The sequence below is a fragment of the Rhinopithecus bieti genome, unplaced genomic scaffold, assembly GCF_001698545.2.
Source record: "Rhinopithecus bieti isolate Rb0 unplaced genomic scaffold, ASM169854v2 scaffold_17667, whole genome shotgun sequence".
In the NCBI taxonomy this organism is placed as follows: domain Eukaryota; kingdom Metazoa; phylum Chordata; class Mammalia; order Primates; family Cercopithecidae; genus Rhinopithecus; species Rhinopithecus bieti.
The window spans coordinates 1,905,678-1,929,949 of record NW_016809668.1 but is presented as its reverse complement, the minus strand read 5'-3'; the positions used below and the strand labels follow the sequence as shown (position 1 = coordinate 1,929,949).

General features: G+C 39.0%; 1 protein-coding gene across 3 annotated transcripts in view; it reads left to right on the top strand.

The window, feature by feature from the left end:
- SLC24A2 (solute carrier family 24 member 2) overlaps positions 1 to 24,272 on the top strand; it is a 271,049-nt gene that overhangs the window by 127,426 nt on the left and 119,351 nt on the right. The gene's annotated exons all lie outside the window — the stretch shown is intronic.

Sequence of the window (24,272 nt, the reverse complement as noted above, 5' to 3'; positions counted from 1 at the left end):
CAAATGAGATTGTGGGAGAAGGAATAAGACATCAAACAGGATCATAGAGGAAATAAGACTTAAAACAATAATGGTGGAGGATGGAGAGCCAGGCTGAGTTTCCACCTAAAGCATAGCACTCAGTACATGACAGATGTACCGCTAGTCATAGCCAGGCATCTGTCATGTTCTGAATGTAAACGGACTCTTCTTCAGTCGTTGTTTAAAGGTTCTTCTAAGATTGAGTTGAGATTATAGTCTGGAGTTGAGAGGCAATTCTTAGAAGCCAGAGATGGGGGCGGTAATTCAGCCATTGCAAAGGGAAGAAACACAAAGCCACCAGCCAACAAACTGTCATCAGACAGAAGGCAGGTACCCAGGAGCTTCTGAAGGGCCAGAAGGAGTGTCACCCTAGTGAATCCCTGAAGAGGTGGGAGGGGAGGGATGGCAGACACTAGGGAAGAGGTTCAGCTCCACCTGGCAGGTGAGAGGTAACGGTGGATGTGGAACACAGAAGCTGGGGATGGGGAGCAGGAGGCAAAAGAGAAACTGACACATTTCAACTACCACAGTTGCAAGGAAGGAGAAGAGTAAAGAGAAGGAGGTGAAGGGAAACCATGGCTCCGTATCAGATTTCAAAAGAGGAGGAACTGGGAAGGAAATGCAGAGAGATAAGAACAAGGAACACAGAAGCGGCCATGAGTCTTGTCTGTGGTGCTCTGAAGGTGGGGGATAGAAACATAGGAATTTTCCAAGTAGGAGAAGTGGGAATCTGGAAAAGAGATTAAAGAAAATAAATACTTGAGGAGGGGTGGTAAGAGAAGGATTTCCATGAGAGTATTTGGGATCAAGAAATGATAAGAGAGTTGAATAAATAAAGAGAGACTTGGGATGGAAAGTGAGACATTAGAATAAAGGTTTTTAGACTGACCAAACACAAGAGAAAATAATCCTAGAGTTCTGAAGGCCAAAATAAGTCACATAGGTTGTGGTAGCTGCAAACAGAGGATAAAGTCAGACTGATCTAACTTTAACAGAATTAACCACACATAGCACTCCACACTTCCCAGGTATTAGTTTTTAGTATTTCCATTTTCATTTTTTATATTGGTTGTAGCCTTGACAACTACAAAGACTTTTTATTCTGTTCATTGCAGTATCTTACATAGCAATTTGACTTAAATAAAAGCTCTCTCTATGGAAATCATCCATTCCCTGGTTTAGAGAGAAACACGATCTGGTTCACAGTATTGAATCTGACAGTCTGAGGTCTTGCACAAATAATTCTGCAAGGGCCCACTTGTCATAATTGCAGACAAGGGTTTAGAACTCCAACCGGGAGACAGTGATTTAGGCTCTGCAGGGGCAGTTAGAACAAATGACTACCTGTGATCCTTTTTCAGTATCAAGTATGGCACCTTTAGATGGGAATATTAAACATGAGGTTGTCAAGCCACAGTGCCCTTCTCCTGTGCCTGTGGAAGACATCACCAGTCAATCTCAGCTGCCTCTGCCACTGAGCCCAGCCAGATATGAACTCAAAATTGCTCTCAGCACAGCACTCAGGCAACTTCCACCCACCAATTGTAAGTGGCAGGGGAGTTGAAACCCATTATCCACCAGCTTTCTTATGGTTTCTTAGAGGAAGTTTATATGACTAGAATTCACATCACTAGACAACTCCATAAATCCGTAGTGAATAAAATTTTTCACCAATTAATGCACTGATACCTTATTTATCCAGCCTTGTCACCGAATAAGAATTATAAATAAGTACATTTTCCAGATAACTGAAACCTGTTCACTTCAAGTGCCATTTCTAATGGAAGACTTTCCAAGGAGTCCTCATTACACCCTTCCCTGTGTAGGAAATAGAGTCCATTAGGCATAATTTAACCTTTTCTTAATTTAAACTTTCATTTTTGAACATATTTTTTGCTCTTGTAAAGATGGCGTGAAAGTTATCTGCCTCCCTTCCTATTGACTTCTGCGTCTTTAGAACGCCAATGGACCAGCTTGCGGCAGTTTTGTTACCTTCTAGTTTTCTGTCCAAGGCTATTTAGGCTGGATGAAAGGCCACCAAAAACCTCGGGTAACAACGAATGTTCAATCATGAGCTCACTTCCCACATACTACCAAAACAACAGGTGGATGGGCTTTGTGAAGAGTTCTCTCCTCTGTGGTGATAGATGCTTATTTTCCCATACTTCTGAATTTGAGATAGTGTTACACAGTGTAAGGCCTAGAATTATAATTTCAAGGTGAATGGACTATTTGGGCATTACGCATTACCTAAAAATTGTTTTCTTTTGTTATGTCTACATTATTTGTTTTGTCTACAAGAAACTAATATGAGTCACAGGTGATAAGTAGGTTACAGGCTGTATGCAATGAATATTTGCAAGGAAAGTGACTTTTCTGAGCTCGGGCCTGAGAAAATGAGGGTATGATCACTCATATGCATGTTGCAGACATGGTTTATTAGGTCCCTTTTGTTTGTCTCCACAGTGAACACTCATCCTTGCATTGCAGTGTGAGTACGGAGAGCCTGTGCCAGGCATTTAGATGACCAAAGGGAATAACTCTGGGCTGAGCAAAGCAGTTGGACATCAGTGCAATCATGGAGCTAGGATTATAAGCTGGATTGGAGACACTAGAGGCAGATTCAAAGGGTATACATAGGTAAATGAAAAAAAGGACAGCTACCCTCTAGGAAGTCACAAAGAATTACCAGCTGGTGCAAGATTCCCAGACCTACCGGACAAATGTTAGAACAACATGTCATGCCATCATTTGCCATGCCCCCTTCCTTTACCTAGAATGAAATTCACAGATTATATATCTAAGAGAGAGGGAAGATGGAGGAGAACCTCCAGATTCCACAGTGGAGCAACCGAATGGGCAGAGAGGTGGTGCCACTAACCAATTGAGGAGAAAAGCATGTTCTCCAGGTGGTCAAAAGTCATGGTCTCTCACATGGGAGAAAAGGCCGTGATTTAGGAACCCTTGGCTTCCTGGGAGCACACAGGTGCTGAAGGGCAAGGCAGCGAGGCCAAATGTCAGGATCACACTGAAGCCAAAGGCCCAGGCAAGACAGAGTACAAACTCATGCTTATGCAAGCAGCAAGATGGATGCATCTCGGAAACATGTGGAAAAGCAGGATATCAAAGGCCACATTCTATATGATTCCACTACATTCTGTATGATTTCCATCCTATATGAAAGTCTCGAAAAGGCAACACTGTAATAACCAAAAGTGGATCCATGGTTACTTGGGGTCATAGGTTGGGGATTACAAAGGGCCATGGGGAAACTTCTTTGAAGTGACGGAAATGTTCTGTATCATGAGTGGGGTGGTCGCGGTTACATGACCTTGACATTTGCCAGAACTCATCAAATTGTGCACTAAACGTGAGTGACCAGTACGTAAATTTTGCCTTAATAAGGCAATTTTTTAAAGTCAGATACATAGTCTGGCATAGATGTAGAATCACTCACAAAACACCTTGGCTCTGAGGCTGCAAATTTGAGGACCAGCAGGTGAGACTGGATACAGGGCATAAGGGAGATTTCAGCATTTCAAGCATCAGCTGTCACACTGGAATGTTTATTCCACAAACATACCATGCACAACTACTATATGCCAGGCATTGTGCCAGGGCCTAAGTATACAAAGATGATAGAGGAATGACAACGTTAAAGTCAGGACTTGGAATAAAAGTCTAAACTCAACTCCAAGCTCAAGATTCTACTGATATTTGTTTGATATTTTATATCAAGCTTGTCAGCATGGCTGTTTGGGTAACTTCAGGAGATTAACTTTTCACCTGGGAAGAAAGCTATCAGAATGAAGACCATCGATCAGCATTGGTAAATCAGGAGGATATGCATTCACACACAGGGATATTTATCCATGATGCGCACTAGCTTATAGTTGCATCCATTCAGCACACTTCTTGAGCACCTATCATGTGTCAGGCACCAAAGAAGACACATATATGAATGACTCCCCAATCTCAAGAGGATTATGAAGGGAGAAGACAGTCTTACCACTGTGATCATTGTCAATGATGGCACGTAATCAAGTGCCCTAACAGAACATCAATGAGCTACAGCATGCAGGAGAGTCTGAACTCACTTCTGGCCATGCTGTTGAGGAAGATTTCAATGACAAGTCTTGTGTACTCTGGTCCCTTTGTTATCTGAGACTGGGCTCTGAGTGTAAAAGGCCTCTGTCCTCAAAGCAAACAGACTTACAACTTAGCTGTACATGTTCAAGTTTGGGGGGTGAGCAGTGAGGCAGCCTAAGGTGAGCCAAGTTTATAAGTCATTTTCAGGTCTGAAATTGGAACACTGGGGGTAAACCAAAGCCAAGTAAGATGCCCTATGGGACAGGTTGCCTTTTCCTTGGCAGATATTGAAACAAAATGTAAAAGATGGAGAAGAATGGCATGGAGGAGAAGGTTTGTATCATCGTTCTGCTCACATAATCACAGTGCCTGGCATATAGCAGGGGCTCCACAAATACTGGCTAAATGAATTGAATGGATGAATGATCATTGAATTTGGTGAAATAAACTACAAAGAGGAAAAGCTGATATCATGGATGCTGATTTTGAATAGGCACAAGGATCTGAACAAGGGTGATTGTATTAAATTCCTATTATTACCAATACAAATTACAACTGAATTTGTCACTTAAAACAACACATGTTGATTATGTTAAGATTCTGGATGTCAGAAGGCTAAAATCAAGATGTTGGTAGGGCTGTGTTTCTGGAAACTTCAGAGGATAATTTATTTGTCTGTTTGCCTCTTCGATCCTCTAGTGAGACTGAGCTGCATTCCTTGGTGTGCGTCCCCTTCCCTGTCTTCAAAGCGCATCACTCCAGCCTCTGGTTTCATGGTCACACCTCCTTTTTCTCTAACTCCATCGCCTCCCTCTTATGAGGACCCTTGTGATTACACTGGGCCCCACCAAATAATGCAGAATAATTTTCCCATCTCAAGATCCTTAACTTAATCACATCTGCAAAGTCCCTTTTGCCATATAAAGAAACATATTCACAGGTTTCTGGGGTTAGGACAGGACACAGACATCTTTGGAGACCAGTATTAGCCTACCATGGTAATGTCAAATTCTAAAATGTTATCTTCACCAAACAAAAAGCCAGGAGCTAGAGGAAGTACACTACCTCGAAAACTGATGAAAAGTGAGAATATAGTAGTCAGTTACCTCTCATCACATACAGATTAAACATAAGGTACTACCAATTAGCTTTAGCAATAGAGATTCAAAAAGATTTGAAATTCCTTTCTATGCAGAACACTTAGTATAATTTTATGGAACAAAGTAGTGTGGGTATCTCCTGTAATCGAGCAATTTACTTGTGAAAGAACTCACACATAGGACTGCCCAAATCGAAGAGAAGAACCAAGATTTGCAGGGGAGGAAACCTGTGTGGTCTTTGAGACAAAGAACTATGAATGAAACTAGGAATGAAAACTGAGTTGTAAGAGCGCAGCTGCTGAAGCCTGTGGCACGTGTCATAGAGAAACCTGTAAGAATCAGGAGCGGGTCGGTGCTGCTACTGCAGGCAATGTCATGGGTTTGATGACCCCAGTAATTTTTAGGGCCCTCAATCCTAATCTTAGCTTGATCCTAAACTTCCTCATCTGCAAAATAAAGGCATTGATTATATTATCTCTAGGGTATCTGACAGCGGTATGTTTTTGTTTTGTCTTTTGACCTAATTTTAAAAAGTAGTGAAAGTTGGCTTCCCATAGACTAACACTATAGGGAGAAAATGGGGAAAAGAGAGAAAGAAATTGAAGATGGTGGGGGGGGGGGTTCACCAGCAGCAAACCATATTTCCTTAGTGTCTAATGTCATGTTTTTCCCAGCAGGCCTCACTGGTTACAATGTGAAGTGCTGTTAAGAACATGGGTTGAAAGTTAGACTGCCTGGGTCTCAGTCCTCATTCTATTCACCATATGACCTAGGGCAAGTTGTCTAATTTCTCTCTGTTTCATATATTTGTACATAAAATAGGAATGATAACATCACCTTCACCATTGGGTTATTATGATAATTGAACTAGGCAATATATGTAGCATGTTTAAAACAATGAGTAGTACCTAATAGGTACTATTGCAAGTATTTCCATCTTTATAATTAGATGTGATTAATGCTGTCATGGTTTCTACTTAGGGTGTTGTAGCTTTACTTAGAGGGCTTCTTTCATACCATAGTATAACTGCAGATGAGGTAATCGGGGCTTCAGATCTGTGCTACCTAATACTATTAGGTCTACATCTGAGCTTGTTTCTGAAAAAGTACTAATTTTCCAGTTTTCACATTTTATAAGGTGGCACATTATTTATCTGTGAGGGATATAGACATCTTACCAATACAAGTTGACCCCTTAGCTATGAGATCTCTTCAAATGTAAGCTAAAGACATAGTTCTCCTCTTCAGAAGCATTTCAGCCCTGCCGACAGAAGTGACTTTATAGATAGCTATTTGATGCTGGCATACACACACGAACACACACACACACACGAAGGTGATGTTTATAATGCCTGTGAATTAATTTTTATTTTAGTTGTGAATCCTAGTTGCTGTTTGTTTCTGTATTTTTATTTGTGTGTGTGTGCACGCGTGCCATGTTTTGTTTACTCTGCAGATGGTCTGGCTGTCTGTGAAAAATTGATCCACTCAAGAACATTGCTGGCTGTTTTTAATGAGGCCAAGGTCACAGCTTCAATTCCCATTTGGCCAGTTAGCTTTGCTCTTGCTCTCTTTCATAGCCACAGGCTGCTCCCTAATCATCACATCCAAGCTGTTTTCTGGGATGGGAGGCTGATGGGCGCCGCAGATTATCAGGGCTGGTCCACAACTGCAGGCTAAGCACTTGATGGGCCAGTGGCCCAGCAAAATGGTGGCTATGGTCACTCACTGGGTTGTTCTTTGTCTTCGTGTGATCCCTACTTAAATTTCTCCATGCTGGGTACCTGCAGAAATCAATTTTGGGCTCTGTTTCTCTTACCCAATGGACAGGATCATTTCAGCATCCATCCCCTTTACTGCCAACAGAGACTCCTGAGACCCAATTAGTACCATTATGCTTTTGTCTTCTGGAGGTTTTACATCTTTGGTTTCTTACATTTTTCAGCTTTTGAGTCTGTTGCCAAAGAATCTACCAATAAAAGCTTACATTTATTGAGCATTTACCAGGTGCCAAGACCCTCTATGTGAATGATCTCCTTTCATCTTCAAAATACCCTACGAGGTAAAACCCAATATTCCTTTTTCTCTATGAGGATCAAGGTTTAGAGCAAACTTGTTATGTTATGTCACCAGTTGTACCCCGCCAGAGGTAGGATTCAGCTCTGCAGTCTGCTTTCAGAACCTGTGCTCCTTGGCCACTGTGCTATGAGACTTGCCTATGAGCATGGCATGCTGAATAGAATAGCTAGCAACTGGATGATTACTGCAGATTCATACTGCTCTGAATTCAGACCTCATTTGGAGGGATAGCTCCTATATTGTGTCACTCTTGTTGGAGTTAGATCCAAGATAACCACCTGGCAAACTGTGCTAATTGGACAAGTTCTTTATGTGCCAGTAGTTAAATCTTATTTCTTTGCACTGTCCGTATTTCTTTGTTGAACCACATGCCACTGGGAATAAGTGGACCTAAGAAATGTTTGATTGTACAGAGAAGCTTGAACATGCTAGTACTGGTGACCAAATGCAACCTATCTTTGAGGAAGCCTTTGATCCAGTTGTATTCTCTCCACACATCAGTGTGTACTAGACCATATTTTTGGCAGTGATTTTCAAATGCTGAAAGAAAATCCATATTGAGGTCTAAGCATAGTATTCTCACCAACCCCCCCCCACCCTCACCCCTTTTCATGAACATATGGTTCTAGTGCCTTAAAAGCAGTATGGTACAACATCAGTGCTTTCTTTTAAAAGTGCACTAGTATTTTCTATCTTTCTTTCAATTTTGTAATACCCAACATATTTTTGTGTGTAACAATTCAAGCTACAGATCAACATTTATTATCTGGAAAAAAAATTGAATACTTCTCATCGATTATCATGAAAGTAAATTCAAAGAGCCTGCTCCGTCATCTCAAGGGTACAAAGTTTTGTATACCCTGATTATCGAAGCTATTTAGCTATAGCTCCAAACCTTTGACCACTTGCGGTTTTTACAAGTTGGCTAATATTTGACACTGATTCCTTTTTAGTTTCTAAATTGGTCTGACTGATCCTTGACCTTGGAACTTTTCTAGATGATGTCCACTTTTCCCATCACTCATGTTTTCCAAAGAATTACTGGGTTTTTTTTGGGGGGGGGGGCGGGGGGTGGGTAATCAACCATGACAAAATTCACTAAGCCCTCTCATTTTGGAATAAATATCTTTAGGCCCAGACAGTTTGAGTGAAATCAGCTTTATTAAATAACTTTGAGTCATTTCCTTCCCTATTCTAGCTTTCTGAATCTGTCAACACATGTGGGTGGTCTGTGTGAAACTGAATACAGATTCAGTCTGTGAAACTGAATACAGATTGACCCTTTTATAGAATGTTTAAAAAACATAAAACCCAATAGCCAACCCTAACCTCTTAATCTTAAAAGTGTCCTCTTTAATTAGATGTTCCTCCTTGTCAGTGAATCAGTGTTTACCTTGGTTCCTCCTGCCCAGTAGAATTAAATAATGCTTATCCTATTCCAACTAATTCCCATTTAAAAATAGTCTCCTATTCTGGGCTTTCTTTCTACAGGTGAATTTTATTTTCTTCACTTCTCCTTAAGTGACCTGTTTTAGTTGCCTTGTTGTGTAGCTTTCTATTATGTTGGTGTAGGTTCTAGTTTTAACCAAATTGATTCTCTTAATTACCTCAACTTTTTCTCTTGTGTTTTGAAAGTATCTCCATAAGTGCCATCCCACTCCTTTGGGTGCTTGGATTTCAGAGGATTTTGGAGTTTCTTTAAACTCAATTTCCTCACTGAATCTCCTGCTACCTCTCTGAATTCATTTAATCTGACTTTTGAACTGTATTATCCTTTTGGCAGATTTCCTTTTTTATTAGAAGCAGACAGATGTGGCAGTACCACTGATTAATTGGATGGCCTTAGAACATGTTGTCTAACCTTGCTGCACCTCTATTCCCCATATGGATAATGAAGATAATAATATCTGCCTTAATGGGTTGTTAGTCTATTGTGTAAACTAATGATTGCCCACTGCCTACTACAGTTTATGCCACTTTAGTTAATGTTAGCACCATTTTTATTCATGAGAACTAGTGAATAAGGCTGTCTTGGCTTGGCTAGTTGGCTCTTCGTCTTATCTTTTATCTTTCTTGCCGTCTGTACGTGTTCCCTGTCACTACCACCAATAGGAAGAGGAAGGAAGTTCAAACTCAGGGTTCACAATCCTTATTGGAATATTCACTATAAAATAGATATTGCCCAACTCAAGTGAGATACCCTATAACCTTGTTTATTGCAGGCCTTCTCTTTGTGCTGCTTATGAAATCAAGTATTTTTTCATCTACTGATAGAAGTTAATGATTTATATAGAGGTGAGAACCTATGTTCACTTAAGGGATTGGCATTAACAATTGAAATATAAATGGTATCTAATTGATTAACTTGGTAATCATTCTTTCCTGCTGGTAATACATCTTGTTTGTTTTCCCCTTTCATCTAAATCCAGAAATGTTCTTCTATTGTATTTGTATATGTACATGTTGTCCTGCCCTTAAATTGCCATTAATGCCCCATTTCTCTATCCCCTCCATGGCATTGCTAAGCCAGTAGCCATGTTCTGGGCAATGCTTACTGCTATACGTTGTCTCAGGGACACCTGCCACATGAAAACATAGCCATGGATGTCCACATGTTTCTCATCTTTCCCAGTGCTTCTTACTTCTTCAATTTTAGAGACCTGTTTGTAGTCTTGTCCTCTTTGGCCAAAATTTCCAGTGAAGAAGACATAGGAAACCCTAATACAGACCATTTCTAAGTTATCTGAGATAAAAAAGAAGGGTGGCTTTAAAGAGTTTTAAAAGCTAAATATTTCTATGAACACCTTTAATAAATGCTTAGTTTCTATGGGGGATACATAGATGTCTAAGACTCCTTGTCAAGGAAGAGTTCACAACCTAGTAGGGAAACAGAAATAAAAATAAGTTGGTAATCAAAGCCTGCCATGAACCTTCCTATAGTAGAGGGAGACTGTGTGTGTGTGGACAGAGAGAGAGAGAGAGGGGGGCGGGGGGGGGGGGAATTTTACCTGGAAAAATCTTGGAATGATTCATGAAAGTGGTGAGAGTTAAAGAATGGATGGAAATTTGACAGACTTCTACAAGGGAATGGGCCACAGATAGTATTCCAGTTAAGTAATGTAACTAAAGAATTGATAACTCCCTTCCCTCAATGTGTGTGAGTGCGTGTACATGTGTACATATGTGTTTTGGGATGAGGGAAGGAATTGTAATGGGAAATACATACCTGAGAAAATTGGTTGCAGCCATATTTTTAAGGCTCTAAAAGCCACAAAAACTTATTTTCACTCTAAACATGCCAAGGAAATAATATTGTCGGAAGAGGGAGAGAGAGAATAGGGAGACTGTGTTTATATCTTATTCCTATCTGCTTAAGCACACCCTTGAAAGAGGAAAGGTTGTTATTATCCATCAAAATCTTTCTGGTGAAACAGTATGTCTGTCAATCTATTCCCACCCAATTTGAGGCCCTGCACACAGATCCATCCCTTACAGCAATGACCTTTCTTTAAAAGGCAAACCTGGCCTGACATCACTGATATTTTGAATTCAGCATTCAGAGCTTTAGAGAAATTTCTCTCTGAAGGAGAGAAAGTGTGTCAGCCCTGAAGTAACAGCCCCCTGCATGCTACTGAGAAAGATACAGGTTTTTGTGATAATTTGTGGCAAGGGCAATTTCAGGGAACAGAAATGATCTGTTGGGTAAAAGCACAATTTCTCTTCAAATTTTCTTCAAGGGGAGTCTACAAACAAGCAAGAAACTTAAATGGCTTATATTTTAGTTTGTGAGGAAAAGAAACATCTAAGAAGATTTATAGGCACGAGAACATACTGATTTGACTATTAGTTATACAAAGTATCCAGAATTCCTTGCATTCTGATTAGCTGTGTGCCTAGAGTAAGTTGCTTTATAGCAGTGATTGTACAGCTGTACATGATTTACATGGTGATTTGATATGCATCGAACCATTTAATCTTCCTAGCATCCATAGAAAGGGTGATCACAAAGCTATCAATGGAGAAGCTATAGCCAGAGAGGCCGTTGCCTTTCCCAAGATCACACAGGTAGGAAGATGCAGAAACAAGACACTGACTGAATCATCTGACCCAGGTCCAGTGCCCTGTGCGTTTCAAAGTCACTTCTCTAGGGATCCTTTTCTTCTTCTTTAAAAATAGAGAACTGGACAAGAATAATTGCTTCAGAAATTGTTTGCAGACTAGTAAAGTTTGTATTTGTGATTCATAGTCAAAAATCAGTGCAAAGTCTTCTTTCTTGAAGAATCAATATAAGCAGCCCAAGATTGACGGGTGGGGTGTATCCAGAGCCATGGGGTGCTTGGGCCGCTGGGATGTCCTCCACTGTCCCCATCCCCGTACCACTGTGTACTTGGCCTGAGAACTGTCACAAGAACTCACCCAGAAAATGATCACCCATCCCATCTCTATCCTAAGCCCCATCTCTTCCACACCCTTCATTGCCACTATGTTTTTAAAACACATTTTTTTTTTTTTTGCCACGATGTTTAAAACCACACCATGTTTTGTGAAGAATTTACTACAACATATGAAATATGTCCCTATTTTTCTCTTACAGCCATAAACTCACAAGCTAAAATATGTGAAATCATAGCCCCGAATATTAATTATAACTATGTAGCATACTATATGGAGAGCAAATAAATTTTAAATCTAAAATGATAATAATAATTTTACAATCATCAGTCACCAATACAAGATACTCCTAAAATGGCAGAAATTCCAGATAGCTTGGTCTTTACAAATGAATGTGAATATAAATTGTATTCATACTGGAACTAAGGTAATCTCTAGGAGCTGGTGTATTACAATGTCCAAGCATTTTTTTATGTCCTTGGTAACTTGCCTATCTGTCCATACCTTTGCAGTGCGGAGCTTGAATACTTAAACCATTCTTTTCACCAGTGGACATGAGGAGCATCTAAAAAAAAACTATGCAAAATAGAACAGAGTGGTTTTTTTTTCTCACCTTTAAGCACTGTATATATCTGATTCTCCTTGTATAGTTTCAAGCCTGTTCAAATTTAGCCTGAAAAATTCCAATTTATGCTTAATGCATGAAAAAGACCCTATTCCAGTAAATGCACTTTTAGATTTCAGAAATCACAGAATGAGAATACTAATATAGTCATTCACCTAGAAAATTTTAATGCAAAAGTAGCATTAATAATAACAAATATTTTATATAAAGAATTTTCTGATATTTACAAGTGTTCATTACGCAAAACATGAAAAGTCTTGTTTTTTAAAAAAATGAACTTTTATGTTTCAAGCATATTGCTTACATAAAAATACAGAGAAAATATACATAAGCCAAGGTCAAGTGAGGAAAACAGTGAGGACTGTAATTTAAATTTAAACAGGCTAGAATTGGAGATAGAGGGCAGCAAGATGAATTAGAGCACAGACCTTGAATCTAGACTGCCTGAGTTCAAATCTCAGCTTGTTCACTTATAATCGTATGCACTGGGCAAGTGATTGAATATTTCCCTTTCTCACTTCCCTCATTTTTCCCATCTGTAACATAGGGATGAAAACAAAACTGATCTCATAGGTTTACTATAATGATTCAATGAGTAAATCTATGTAAAATACATAGACCCTGCCAGGCACTAGTAAACAATAAATGTTACCTTTAAAAATTACAAGCATATCTACTTAGGCTGGATGTTCTCATCCCTCAGAAACCAATCTTCTTCCTGCATTCACGTGAATTGGACTGTCCTAATAACTTTATATATTAGCTTCCAGAAGAGAGCAGAAATGAGCAATTCTAGCATCATCTCTCCCCACCACCACAAATGCCATTACTTCTATCAGCATTTCTAACACTGCACCTTATTCTCAACATGTAAATCTTTTCCTTTCAATGGGAGATGCTATTACTCACTAAGCTATAAGTTCACAACTGAGATGTTGAGGTGAACAGGAATGTCTTTAGTTGTGAAGTGTGTCAGATGCAGTTTATTACTCACAATGACTCAAGCGCCCAATTTCATCAACTTACTTTTACAAATAAGGGTAGTGTCAAAGTGATCTCAATACCTTCAGTCCCACTCAGTTGAGTTCCAATGAGCTTCCTCAAGTAGGAAGGAAGCAAAGATGTAAAATTCTATTGAATCCTACAGTCTGTGGATTAAACACACATCACATGATGGGTATATCGATGCACAAGTGTCACACATGTCAATGTCACCCTCATGTTTTGCAGAAAAAAATTTAAAGTTGACAACTGCTGTCCTAAGCAACATGTTAATAGAGATGTATTACAAGTTCTTTGCAGACTGGAGAGGCATACACAGATGTTCACAGTTATTTTGAGTAAATATATGTTACAGAGAGAGAGCTCAGACATGACAACTCTGCCTACTCCAAAGGACGGAAGAGAGTTTGGGGCTGTTATCCCAGACACAGTGTCTGTGGTAATAAGCCCTTCTCCATCATCTGGCACATCTGGATTAGGCTCACTTGCTGGCCCATCAATAGCAAACACTCTGCATACAGAAAAATATACCCCAAAGGGTCTATGCTCAATTTGCTGCCATTTTAGGTACATGTTGATCAGTTATTCAGATTTAATGGTGGTACCCATTAAGTGTGGAATATCAAGGACTTGTCAAAAAATAAGCTAAATATACTTGATACAAGTATATTTATCTTTTTAACAAGATTAAAAAAAAAAACATGAAAGCATCTGGCCTGAATAATGGCTCCTTTGATCTCTGCAGATAGTTCAGTGGGAAAGAGAGATTATATGTAATATTTTTATGCTATAGAGAATGAGTTTAGTAAAATGCAGGTATGAGTAAGATAAATACTTATAATTTTTAAATGGGTAGCATTTAGATAAAATATTCATATTAATACGGTCATGACAACTTACATTTGATATACAAAGAGCATTCAAAATCAGTAGTTATTAAACTAAAATTTACTGGTTTTTATCACTGAATAAATTCACTGATTTTTATAAGGCAGATGATTGATGAATTCATTCAGGTATGTTTAAAAAAAAGAATATCTGTAGAAGCAGAATCTTGCAGGTACACTGCATGAAAAGTCATAGCGTCACAATCTTATATAAACCGCTCTCAAAGGCAAATTAAACAACAAAGCAATCTATCAAACAAACTCTATTTGGTCAATGTAAGCAGGACCCGTAGGCATAACTACTCGTTAAGTGGCCTCTGCATTAGTGAACTTGGCTTTCAGAGGAGTATATATGCTTAGCTTGGAAAGTTGACCCTGTGATTTTGGTACACTGCCAGCTGGTGTCAGCCCTATGCAGGCCATGGATGCTAAACTTATACATGCTGAGCTCCAGCTGAGCTTTGTCACCAACCCTCTCTGCTTTGGCCCCTTTCAGACTGATGACTGGGCACATCTTCACTGAGATCACTCTGCTCCCTCTAATACTAACTAGCTGTACCTACTAAGTTCTGCTGTAGTATTTCCGCCTCTGGTTCCAGGTCCAGCTGTGCAGACCCAGCTGGTAGGATGAGAGAGAATATGTGTGTAAGCCTAAAAGCTGGGACATCTCCACTTCTCTGTCCGCTCTGGAGAGGCCCAGATGTATTCCAGCTCTCTCCACTCTGCAGCTTTCACCTCCCCAAAGACAAGCCAGTCTCTCCCTATACCCTGACATGGGAGTTTAACACTCCTACTCACATATTCTTCCCCTCCCTCCCAACGACTGCTCCTTCCACTGAGTCAGACCCTACCCTAATGTATGCACGCTATACCCTTAGTAGGCCTACTGAGGTTGATGCTGATTTTATTTAAAGAAAAATGAAGGCACATTTTGGCAAAATTGATGGGATTTGCTGGTGGATTGGATGTAGGAGAAAAGGAGAAGAAAAGAATAAGCAGTAATTTTTTGGCTTGAACAGCTGAGTAGAATGGTAGTGCCATTCTCTACTGGAAGATAGATGGAAGAGTAACAGGTTCGAAAACAGACATAATTTCCAGTAAATATGTGTTGCTTTCATAGTCTAAACATATGTATGTTAAGTATTCAAAGATGTTTAACCCTGTCTTTGCTAAAACTACAAAAATTAGCCAGGCATGCTGGCACACGCCTGTAGTCCCAGCTACTTGGGAGGCTGAGACAGGAGAATTGCTTGAATCCAGGAGGCGGAGGTTGCAGTGAGCCGAGATCACACCACTGCACTCCAGCCTGGGCGACAGACTCCATCTCAAAAAAAAAAAAAAAAAAAAAAAAAGTTTAAGCAACTTAAATTAAACAAGAAATGTGAAGATGTTTTGTAATATCTAAATTTGTGATTGAAGTAATCGCAACAGCACAGAGAGAAAGACATCTTTGAAAGTGAACTTTGGTTTTGTTAAGTTTTTTATGCCCACGAGACATTGAATGGAAATGGTGAGTTGGCAATTGGAATTGGATATGCATGTTTGAAGGAGACAAATTCAGAACTAGAGATTCTGCTGATGGAATGTAAGGCCAAGGGATTGTGTAAGAACACAAGAGGGCAGAGTTCCCAAGACTGAGAAGTCGGTAAAGTAGAGGGACAACCATGAGAGAATCAACAGGAGTAAGCCACATGCTAAGATGTCACATAGATATGCAGACAGGGACGTGGCCACCATCTTTACATCTGAGTGGTCTTTGGTGACTTGGTCTGAACCAGAGCAAAATCACTAGACTGACGCATCAGCCTCCTAACTATTCTCCCAGTCCCCACTTTAGATCCCTCGCCAAACTACACAGCAACCAAAGCCCACTTTTATAACTTAAATCCTATCAGTCATTTGCTTTAAAACTTTCATTAGCTTACCATTTGAACTTAGAATAGAATGTAACACCCAGGGCTGGAATTAGGGTAAGGTGAGGATGGTACTCAGGCACAAAATTTAAGGGGCTACCCAAAATCTTGGTCATCAAGATAAATATTTGAATGCAATATTTAAAGAAATAAATTAGCAAACTATAGCTCATGAACCAGCTGCTTATCCTTGTAAATAAAGTTTTATTGAAACCAGGACCAGGATTAGGGTAAGGTGAGTAGGGAAGATTCAAGTGCAAGGTAAGAACTGTCTTTACTTAAAATCTTGACATTTTGTTCATTGTAGATTTCACTTTGCACTAATTTTTATTTTTTGAAATATTGCATTATGTCATTTATCTATAATACTGAGTTTTTTGGTACCGCCTTAAATTTTGTCCAGGAGACAAAGTGAGGCATTCATCTCATCCTTGTCCTGGCTCTGCCAACCCCTTATCAAGGCCTGTACTTTCCAGTCAACTTGTATAGCTTTTATGGTCAGAAAACATAAATATTAGTTTATGCTTTCAAAAATTTTTAAACAACTTAAACCCAAGTAATATGAAGGTGTTTTTTTGTAGCAGTACAGAGAGAAAGGCACCCAACTTTAATATGTGAAAAGATAAAGATTCAACTTATTTTCCAAATGAATCTGTTCTTCTTTATGCAGTGAGTACTCAGCAAGGCACATGGATTAATAACAGCAGGAGAGCCATTTTTAGATAAAACTGATGATGCTTTCATGGAAAGGTTCCAGGCAGATTAAAATTGTATAAGACGTTATGCTTTTTGACTGCTTAAATATGTTATGGTCATAATTTTATTTTGTGATTTCAACAGAGAAAAAAAGATTTTCCTTATTTATTAGGTTATCAACTGAAAGAACCAGGCAGTTTTAATTTCTTCATTCATCTAATAAACTCAAGTTACTATGCTGAAGCATGAAGGATCTTAGAAATCCATTCACAAGCATATTTTTAAGAGGGCATATGGTTTGGGGCTTGATTAACAGAATAAATATTTGTAGGTTTTCCAAGTTAACAAAAAACTGTTTTCTTTCTCTTAGTCTTTCCTCCCTCTACTATGCCTTATGTTTTAAAGGTTGGTTTGCTTCTTCTGTGAATATAACATTGTGAATAAATGAATTCCGCAGAGCTTATAAACCATTGGCTCTCATCTTAGTTAAGCTTTTATATTAGAGGAGATGTGTCTATCTCAGTTTCCCTATGTGAGACTTGAGAATTGCTAAGGCAAAATGCTGTCGTCATTACAGATGGCAATAGGTTATCCAGATACCAGTATGACCCTTATGTCCATACAAGATTATTTGTAAGAAAAACACCTGGGTGTGTCCCATGCACATACACAGCCCCAACATATCTGCCTCCCTGTTCAGTGGTAAGTTCTGTCCTCTGACCAGATGATGGCTGGCATGGTGAGGGGCAGCTGGCAGGGCACCCCAGGCTTGTTCAGATGGCAGCTGGGCAGAAGTATAAGGACCTTCTGGAGGCATGCAAGGCTTCTTGAGGACTAAGCTGAGAAATTCTACCATATTCTGTTGGTCAAAGCAAGTCACAAGATTAATCTAAAACAAGGGGAAGGAAAACAAACTTTACCTACTGATAGAGGGACCTGAGAAGTCACCATTGCAAAAGGACTCATTATAAGGAAGAGAAGAATTGCAGCCATTTTGCAAACTACCACAATTAACTAATAAAGTTAGAAAATCCACTCAATTACCTATAATAAAGTGGTACTTTTTAACAAGGTTATTATGGAGGAAGAAAGGGAATGAAGATCTGTGGGAGAGAATCTTTGTGTTGTGGGGGGAAAAAAAAAAAACTTGCAACTGCAGAATAGTGATCATTTCCATAAGACCATGGAAAAATTGAAGCAGATTATGTTCCCATCTGGGATGATAATGATTGACTTGCCCTATTCTTGATATTTATGTGAAACTGAAATAAACTGAAATTGTTGGCCTAAGCTTCAGAGCGATTCAGGATTTGTTCAGAGGTAGAAATTCTGATTTGGCTACCTGCCATCTCCAAGTTTAGATAGCTAATTGCTCCAGTTGGAGATTCTTATTTTATTTTCTTATATGTTTATTGAGTGCCTGTAGGGATCCAAGAATCTTACATATGTCATCTTATTTAATCTGATGATTAAACAGCCCTCTGAGATAGTTGTCATCCACATTTTATATGTGTAGGTACTGAGGCTTAGAGCCCTCCAGTAACTAGTGAGGGCCACAGAACTAGTCATTGGTAGAGTCATGACTCTTTAAAATATTTCCCCTTATTCTGAGTGTCATCCTGTAGCTTTACCCTTTTGAATTATACTCCGTTTTTAATATTTAATATTAGAAATAAAATGTCACAATCTAACTCATTGGGAAATAACTATTCCATTACCAAAAAACAAACAAAATAGAAATTCCCTTAGATCTCCCAGGATGTTTAAATGCTTATTTGTGGATTTTTTATTCAGTAGAGAGAGCAGGTAGAAAGAAAGTATTAGAATCATCTGCCAAATGAATATCCATTGGCAATAAAGATAAATTCAACTTACTAAAATTTGATTTCCTGTAAAACCGGTCAAGAATGTGTGCATCGACTGTAAGAGGGCTCAATTGGAGGAAAATAACCTTTTTCTCCAACTCATTGCTCTCCAGTGGTCGGAAAGTCTGTGCCCACCCAGAGGTTAACAATTCTCCAATCTCACCTGACCTATAACCTCAGGCCTGCAGGGACGAGACAGCGCTGGGTATGGCCCCCAACTTTACAAGGTATTGCATCTGAGGCCTTGGGCTATTTACTCTTCTTGCTGAGCCTCTTTCTGCAGCAGTAAAATGGATTGAGAATCCTTATGGAGCTATAAATATTAAATGAATAATGCATTTAAATCAAGTAATTTGAATGCTAAGTGTTATTGCTTTCTCTCTCACTGTACATTTTTCAACAGAAGCTAGCACAAAATAAAGCACAACAAGCAAACTACCCCCCAGTACAGGTGGACTTCACTGGTTGATTGTTCTTTTGCATTTGTGTATTCCATACCTATCCTCTCCCACCACATATTTATAAAACAACAAAGTGTGATGGGAAATGGCATTTTACCAACACGGGTTCTAACCTCAGCCCTGCTCACTGAGTAAACGCTGTCTTTATGCCATCCGGTTGCTCCATCACTTTGAGCTTCACTTCCTTCCAGCTGTGAAACAAAGATGCTAAGGAGATACTGATCGTTCTAAAACTGGGAAACAACTACATAAAACACCACTCACTGTGCCTGGTCCTTCTCCATGCCTTTATTTCCTTTGGTATTTACAAGGAAGTGCACCCATTTCCAAAATGACCAGTCAGGTAAAAAGGAGACTTTTCTCATTTGTTTTGGGTTTTCTGCTTCCCCTTGTGCGTTTTTTCAAGGTGAATGCAATCACAGATGTAAACCACCCTCAAGACTACGAAAGCCTACAGAGGGGCAATGGTTAGAACAAACACAGTTGGGCAACATTGGTGCCTGATACCCAGAGCAGACCTCCGGCACCCTGCCCAGTCTCTGCCCACTGAATAGAGTTGGACCACCTGCAGTGGCATTCAGATCTTTTTCCTGAAGAGCTTGAACTAATTGAGGACTTGTCAGTGTGAGTAAAATACTTTGTGCTGCCTTCTGCTCTGTTCTTTGCCTGTGCCAGAACCCATTTCAGTGGCACCAGGCTGTCAATTGGATGGGCTAGATGGGTCCTTTTGGAATTCCTCCTCTCCATCAGTTAGCATTTGATACTATCACTATTAGTATTATTTGGATATTATTTAGGCTTTCAAGATACATACCCTTTGGATGCTGGAAGATATTCCAAATAATTTTTCCCAATAATATTCCAAATAATATCTTCCAGCTTCCAAAGGGTATTTTGAAAGCCTTAAATCAGTGATTCTTAATACTTTTAAGACTCTGATGAAAGTTATGGACACTCTTCCCCCTGCCTCCTAAAAGTTTATTTACACACAAAACTTGACAGTGTCAGAAATTTCACAAACTGTCCCCCCACCTAAATTCAGACTATAGTTTCCAAATTAAAAACCCTAGCACTGGCCAGTCATCATGGCTAACACCTGTAATCTCAGCATTTTGAGAGGCGAGGCAGGTGGATCACTTGAGATCAGGAGTTCGTGACCAGCCTGGCCAACATGGTGAAACCTTGTCTACTCACTCTGTCACCCAGGCTGGAGTGCTGTGATGTGATCTTGGCTCACTGCAACCTCTGCCTCCTGGGTTCAAGCGATTATTCTCCTACCTCAGCCTCCTGAGTAGCTGGGATTATAGGCACCCGCCACCATGCCCAGCCAATACCAAATAGCAGTCAGCAAATGGGTACTTTTGTCTAGAGCAACTTTGTTTTTAATGAACTAAATGACTTTTGTTGATTTGCCCTCAGGGGTTGGTTGCAAAGTACAGAAGGGAGGAGATCTTAACAAATAAAACAGATACTCTATTACATGTATTTAATAACTAACCATGGGGACAAAAGTGTAAACACCAAGAAGATTAACCATGTCAAAAAATAAACACCAGTAGTAGGTGTTAACCTGCTAAGGCAAGAAGTCACCTATTGCATACATACAAAACATGCAAACATGGTTGTTATGACTATATAGAAGAATGTCCATATCCTGAGAAGATAAACATATGAAATGTTTAAAGGTAAAGATGTTGTGGCATCTGCAGTTTACTTTAAAATTACTCATAAAGAATTATTAATATAGATGTATTGATAAAGCCAACATAGAAAATGTTAAAAATGAATCTAATGGTGGAACTCTGGCTATTCTGAGCTTTTCCTATGTTTGAAATTTTTCATTGTAAGAACTTGGAGAATGAAAACTCATTATTTTGAGAGAAATGTCAACATAAGCACAGTCATTCACTTCGGAACTGGATTTTCTTTCATTGGCAAGTGTCATTTTCCCATAGGTCCAGTATATTTTTTTTGTAAGTTAATTAAATCCTTTCCAAAGATATCCAACATTCCTATAATTTAGTAAGTAGTAAGCTTTCAGTGATAATATTATGCAGTATTGTATGATTATTAACAACATTTAAGATGCTCTCTGGGCGATAAGCTTATACCATGGGACCTGCTACAAAACAAGATGCCCACCAGAACCATCTTGAGAAGTTTCTATTGGCTAAAGCCAAAATTTCAGAGCCAGCAGTAATTAAGAAAAAAAGCTTTTTAATGGGATATTTCTCATGTCATTTTTCCCCTAATTCTAGAACAGATTTTTAATTTCAACACTGAAAATAGTGCTGAACATTTGGCCAAGAAGTTGGTGCTGACTATAATATATAATATCAGTACCTCCTGGCTTCATTTGACAGTAATGCAGTGAGGACTTCCAGAGCACATCTTTTCCATCTCTCCGACTGTGAGGCTACATCTGTTTTCAATAGTGCACAATTTCCGTTGTTCTATTGACAGATAACAGATAAGATATGTCCTAGGAGACCACAGCTACTGTCTGGAACCAGAATTTTTATTTTAAGGGTAAATCTCCAGCATCATCAATCCATTACTACTTCATCAGCAAAAATTGGGTGGTAACCTTACTTAATGATAGATCTCAATTTTATCTCTATTTTTGTATTTTATACTTCGTAAGATTAGATAACTCTTGTCTTAATAAGATTAGAAAGATGCATGACATTGAAAATAATCGTTTATTTTTTAAATCATGTAGTTTTTGTTCAAAGCAATACTAATGATTAAAGCTCCAGGTTTCCCTAAATAGTTCCATAAAGATTAGATGACTTCTATTTTCTGAATATATTTTGTTCTGTCCCACATAGAGGGTGAATTCAGTGTGTTTTATGTTTACTTGGGGAATGCAAAGAGAGATATATGCCTTAGAGCAGGCAAATAAAGTCATTAAGAGGCTGTGGTTTTGGCCGGGTGCGGTGGCTCATGCCTGTAATCCCAACACTTTGGGAGGCTGAGGTGGGTGGATCACCTGAGGTTGGGAGTTTGAGACCAGCCATGACCAACATGGGGAAACCCCATCTCTACTAAAAATACAAAATTAGCCTGGCATGGTGGCACATGCCTGTGATCCCAGCTACTCAGGAGGCTGAAGGAGGAGAATTGCTTGAACCCAGGAGGTGGAGATTGTGGTGAGCTGAAATTGCACCATTGCACTCCAGCCTGGGCAACAAGAGCAAAACTCTGTCTCAAAAAAAAAAAAAAAAAAAAAAAAAAATGAGGCTGAGGTTTCAAGTTAGATTGCCTGCATTTCAGTCCCAGTACCTCATACTACCTGTATTGCTGTGGACGAGTTAGTTAACCTCACTCAGCCTTTTACCCCTGATCTTTAAAATGGATATATTTACATCCATTGAGGTACAGATAAATAAATAAATATATGGCATAATACCAGTGGAAAAGCCATAGGCAAAAAATGGACCTTGACATAAAATTATAAAACATCTAGGAAAAAAAATTAGAAAATCTTCAGCACCGAACACTAGGAGTGTTCACTAAGTTCACTAAGTTCTTCACTACTACAGGAGTTCTTAGACTTGCTACCTAAAACTGATCCATAAAAGGAAAATTTGATGAAATTTAACCTCATCAAAATTAAAACTTTTGCTCTGTCAAAACCATTTTAGAGAGTGAAAGTACACGTTAAAGATGGGGAAAATATTTGCAGACCACATATCTGACAAAGGACTTGTATCTAGAATATACAAGGAACTCACAAAATGTAACATTAAAGAAGCAAACAATCCAATTAGAAAATGGGAAAATATATGCACAAACATTTCACTGAAGAGATACACAAATGGCAAATAAGCACACGAAAAGATGTTCAACATCATAAGCCATTACAGAAATTCATGCTAATACTACAATAAAGTTGATCACCTGTAACCCCAGCGATTTAGTAGGCCGAGGTGGGAGCATTACTTGAGCCCAGGAGTTCAAGACCAGCCTGGGCAACATAGTGAGACGCTATCTTTACAAAAATAAAAATGAAAATAAACATCTATGATACCACAATGAGATATCACTGCACCTTTAGAATGAATAAAATTTCAAAATGGTGATAATATCAAATGCTACTAGAAAGCAGAAAGACTTCATCACCCACACATTGCTGGTTAGAATGTAAAATGCTATAGCACTCTGGAAAATAGTTGAACAGTTTTTTAAAACAAAACATGGTCTTACTGTATGATCCAGCAATTGTACTCTTGGGCATATAAGATTGGACATGTTTACACAGAAACTTGTACATGAATGTTCATAGCAGCTTTTGTGACAATAGCCCAAAATGGTAAACTATCCAAATGCCTTTCAACATGCAGGTCATTAAACTGTGGTATATCCATACCTTGAAATATTACTAAATAAAAAGGAACAAACTGTTGATACATACAATAATTTAGACCCTAAGGAAATTATACTAAATGGAAAAAGCAAACCTGAAAAGTATACATATGACATTACTCCATTTATGTAACATTTATGAAATTATAGAAATTAGTAACAGATTAGTAGTTACCAGGGATTAGCAGGCAGGAGTGGGAATGGGTGTAGACAAGGGTGGCACAAGAGAGTCTTGTGATGATGTTATAGTTAATTATCTTGATTGCAGTGGTGGTTACATGAAGCTACACATATAATTAAACTTTTTTTAAAATTTTCTTTATTATACTTTAAGTTCTAGGGTACATGTGCATAACGTGCAGGCTTGTTACATATGTATACTTGTGCCATGTTGGTGTGCTGCACCCATCAACTCGTCAGCACCCATCAATTCATCATCTATATCAGGTATAACTCCCAGTGCAATCCCTCCCCCCTCCCCCCTCCCCATGATAGGCCCCAGTGTGTGATGTTCCCCTTCCCGAGTCCAAGTGATCTCATTGTTCAGTTCCCACCTATGAGTGAGAACATGCAGTGTTTGGTTTTCTGTTCTTGTGATAGTTTGCTAAGAATGATGGTTTCCAGCTGCATCCAAGTCCCTACAAAGGATGCAAACTCATCCTTTTTTATGGCTGCATAGTATTCCATGGTGTATATGTGCCACATTTTCTTAATCCAGTCTGTCACAGATGGACATTTGGGTTGATTCCAAGTCTTTGCTATTGTGAATAGTGC